The sequence below is a fragment of the Anomaloglossus baeobatrachus genome, chromosome 10 (assembly GCF_048569485.1).
Source record: "Anomaloglossus baeobatrachus isolate aAnoBae1 chromosome 10, aAnoBae1.hap1, whole genome shotgun sequence".
NCBI classification, from domain to species: Eukaryota; Metazoa; Chordata; class Amphibia; order Anura; family Aromobatidae; genus Anomaloglossus; species Anomaloglossus baeobatrachus.
The window spans coordinates 122275717-122280264 of record NC_134362.1 but is presented as its reverse complement, the minus strand read 5'-3'; the positions used below and the strand labels follow the sequence as shown (position 1 = coordinate 122280264).

The following is a 4548-nucleotide window of genomic DNA, read 5'->3' as shown; positions in this document are numbered from 1 at the left end:
TAATGAAAGGGAGTGAGACGCATCTGGGAAGGGAAGGGAAAAGATTAGGGTTTGGGGATGATGAAAGGGCTTTCTACGGGCAAGGATGGCAAAGGGTGGCAGTGACGGAAAGTCAGGCAGCCTGTCCTGTCCTGTCCTGTCCGTCCGTCTTTTTGTATCATGAATTGGAAAGACTGCAAGGGGGAGGGGAGGTGCTTGTGTCCAAAAGGAGGAGTTATTCAGATTCATTGCAGTGGGCGGCGGCTGCAAAAAGCACCATTCTTCTTGTTTTTGCTCTGCAAAACAGCCTTTTCAAGGGTTGGCTTGGGTGACAAAATGTCTTCTGTAGGCGTGGGTTTGTCTCCCTCTCCCTAAGATGTGTCCGGTATAGGCCAGGGTGCCACTCAAGGCCGTAACCAATTCGGGTTATAGCTTCTCGGCCTTTTGGCTAAGATCAAGTGTAGTTTCGGAGGACGCTACCTTGGTCGGTACTGGAAGGTGCCTGGGATTGCACGTCTGCCGGCCTTGAGGAAGTGTGTGCGCCTTCTGGTGACACATAGCCCTCTTGTGCCTGGACGGTTCCCAGGCAACGGGAGGCGATCACCTTTGTTATTTTGAAGTCCTACTGATAAACAGAAAAAAAAAAAAATTAAATCTGTTCTTATCAGTTTAATATCTGATACGTCCCCTCTCTGGGGACCATATATTAAATGGATTTTTAGAACAAGGAGATGGAAAAAATCTTGCTCTGTCCACTCCACGCATTGACCTGGTATTGCAGTACCTCCAGGACCGGTGCACCCCTTCTTAACCCAGTTTCCAAAAGCAGAACTCAATTCACCTGATTCAAATGAGCCCCATTAGTGAATTGAAAGCAAAAACTTTATATGCACCTCAATTTGGCCAATTCACTTTTCACACTTTCACCCTTTTTTTTATCTTTCACACCTTTTACTTGCTTTATTGATGCAAAAAGCTGTGCCAAATAGCAAACTCATCTCCACTCAACTTGACCAACTCTGCTATGTCCCGTGCAGTATCTTATTCTCAGTCTTATCTAGATCATTTGCAATTGAATAGAATAGATCCCTTTTGGCTGCTTATGACTGTGTAAAATATGTAGTTTTACTGGGCTGGGATGAGAGAATCCATTGAAGCATGGTGTAGGGATTGTGGTTCCTGTGTGCTAAGAAGAGAGGCTGGCACCAGCCAGAAAGCCCCATTGCAGCCAATAATCACTTAATAACTTTTTCAACTTGTCATCATATGGGAGGCCTTCCATTCCTTGTAGTAGTCTAGTTGCCCACCTTTGAACTGACTCTAACTTCTGAATGTCCTTTTTAAAATGTGGAGCCCAAAACTGGTTCCCATATTCCAGATGTAGCCTTACAAGTGATTTATAGAGGTGTAACAATACGTTGGGATCACGGGATCTAATCTCCCTTTTTATACACCCTAAAATCTTGTCCCAAGCAGCATTCCATCAGCCTCTGGAAGGTTCCTGGCGCATTGCACAGCTCGAAGGGCATGCTTTTGAACTCGCAGAGACCCATAGGGGTGGCGAAGGCGGTCTTTTCCCGGTCTGCCTCAGCAACGGACACTTGCCAATAGTGACTAGTGAGATCAAGGGTAGAAAAATAATTTGCAGTTCTCAATGCAGCTAGCAATTCCTCAATACGGGGAGTGGTGCCGTCCTTCTTTTTTAACAGGATCAACAGAGCTGCCCAAAGGCTACAACTGTCACGGATAACCTCAGCCGCCTTCATGTTGCTCAACATGTCCTTGGTACACTGGCAATGTGAAGGTGGTATTGGCTTATAGCTCTCTTTGATGGGTGGGTGTGCACCTGTGGGGATGTGGTGTTGGACCCCTTTTATTCCCCCAAAATCTAGCGGGCTTCCCACCGGTAACCCGCTCCCCAGCTTGGATGGATGCTGAGGGAGCCCCTTTTGCCCGCAGGCTCTGGCCCTGGGAACTGTAGCCTTGGCGGTGACTGTGCTTCCCTCTACGGTGTGAGCTGTTGCCTTCAATCGGGTCTTGACTGCTGGGAAACCCTGGAGGTTCCTGTCGCTAACGGATTTGACCGGTTTTACGGCGACTCCTAGCCTGGTCGGGGTCCGTAGGCCCTGCCGGATGGTGCTGGCTTCTCTTCACTCCCCGATCTGGTACCGGCGGGCCACCGCCCATCCCCGGTCCGTACGGTTCACTCCAATCAGCCTCTCCTGCAGAAGGTCACCACCGTCTGCCAACCTTGCTGAGTGCCCGGGCCACACACCCGGACACGGTCAGTCTCCTCTCCTCTTCACTTCTCTAACTCCAAAACTGATCTCTAATCTGACTCCTTTTCCCGCCTCCAGGACTGTGAACTCCTCGGTGGGTGGGATCAACCGCCTGGCCCACCCCCTGGTGTGGACATCAGCCCCTGGAGGAAGGCAACTAGGATTTGTGTTTAGCTTCGGTGTGCCTAGCCGGAGTGTAGAGTGTGTTGGTGTAGTACCTGTGACGACCTGGCTTGTCCAGGGCGCCACATTCCCCTATAGTAAAATGCAGACCGTCCGCGGGCTGCCCGTCCATCACCGGTTTTATTTTCACAACTGAAAAAGAAAAAAACGGTAAAACATGTAAAAGCATCATAAACATTTTACAACGGTACAGCTTCCGCTCTTCTCCCACCCAAACAACCTGGCCCTGATGCTGCCCCTAAGAAGCGGGCAGCACCCCTTGACCCCAGTCCAGCACCAAGTTGCCCGAGCGGGTTCTGTCTCTTTCAGGGGGCCCACGTCCAAGGGGACCCCTGAACCCCCGGAGGATCGCCACCGGTTACGGTAGTGGCGGGCCTAGGCCATCCCTTTCCTCCAGGCCCATCCTCCCAAATCAGCCTCTCCGGAGGCGGTAACGGTGTCAAGCCAACAAACATTTTTATTTACATTGCACTAAGTTTGTGGTTGCCCTGCAAGTTCTCGGGCTTGTCCGTAAGCAGTTCCTTACGCAATGGTTGCACAGTCCCTACGGGGACAACAGTTGCCGGCAACGGCCGGTTTAATCACGGTTCAATCAGGTAAACTTCTTTGGTTGATCATCTTTACTTATCATTTAAAACTTTCAAACTGGTACACTCAACACATAAAGCCCCCCCCTTTTAAAGAGTAGTTTCCCTGTACCTAAGTGGGGGTCTACCTAGGTTGGGGCGAGTGGACCTTCGGGGTCCGGTGTCAGTGGTGACAGGCAGTGGGGCAGAGGGAACAGTCAGTTCCTCCTCCCTGCTATCATGTGGGGCAGGCGGAGGCGTAGGGGAGCTGGGTACAGGTACCTCCCTGGGCACTGGCTCGCGGTTAACCGTTTCCATCATTTCTTCATCCACGGGTTGTGGGAACAGTATCACTGGAAGGATCACCGCACCGTTCTGTGTAGGCCAGTCTGCTGGAAAATCACCCATCATGGTGTGGATTACCTCTTTTTCCTTCTCCACTGGACTGGGAACTGGAGCCTCATCCGCTACTCTCAATGCTGGTGGGCACTTCTTCAGGTGGTCTCGGGAAACCGTGGCCAAAGTCCCCCCCTGGTCACGGCTGATCTGGTAGGCCTTCCCATTCTCCCATCCTGTGGGCTGGACTACATACGGGTTTTTTTCCCATTGATCATCCAGCTTGTGGGCCCTTCTTTTCCGCTTCAGCACTACATCCCCAGGTTGGAAGGAACCGGCAGGCGCCTTCTTGTTGAAGCACTGCTCCTGTTGTCCCCGACTCCGGCACAAGTTCTTTTCAACATACTCCTGGACCTGTCGGTACTGTGTCCTCCGCCGAGTGTCCCATTCAGCTGTCGACAGGAGTGCTTCTGAAGCTTCCAAGCCCATTTCCAGATCCACTGGTAGCCGGCCGGGACGAGCTCTCATCAGGTATGCTGGAGTGCATTTCGTAGAGCTGGAAGGGATGTTGTTGTACATATCGACCAGGTCAGGTAGCTTCTCCAGCCACAGGTTCCGCTCTTCCAGTGGTAACGTCTTGAGGAGGCCCAGGACCAAGTGGTTCATCTTTTCACAAATGCCATTGGTTTGGGCGTGGTAAGGCGTGGTCCGGATTTTCTTGCAGCCGTACAACTGGCAGAATTCCTGGAATACCTCTGCTTCAAAGGCCGGACCCTGGTCGGTAAGCACCCTCTCCGGGTACCAATGCGGTCAACAGAAATAAGCCTGGAAAGCCTTAGCAGCGGTGCGGCCGGTTAAGTCCTTAACTGGGACAACCACCAGGAACCTCGAGTAGTGGTCTACGATGGTCAGAGCGTAGGTGTACCCACTTCGGCTGGGGGTGAGCTTTACATGGTCAAGGGCAACCAGCTCCAGCGGTTGGTGTGTAATGATCGGGTGTAGGGGTGCCTTCTGGCTGGCCTCGTCCTTCCTTCTCAATGCGCAAGGGCCACATTCTCGGCACCAGGCCTCCACAGATTCCCGCATTCCACTCCAATAGAACCGCTCTCTTAACAACATCTCTAGCTTCTTCCACCCGAAGTGCACTGCACCATCATGGTATGCTTGCAGGACGGTGGGCACGTTAGCCTGGGGAATCACCAGCT

General features: G+C 51.9%; 1 pseudogene; it reads left to right on the top strand.

The window, feature by feature from the left end:
- The first annotated feature begins 578 nt into the window (after positions 1 to 578).
- LOC142255558 (U2 spliceosomal RNA) lies at positions 579 to 785 on the top strand (annotated as a pseudogene).
- The last annotated feature ends 3763 nt before the right edge of the window (positions 786 to 4548 follow it).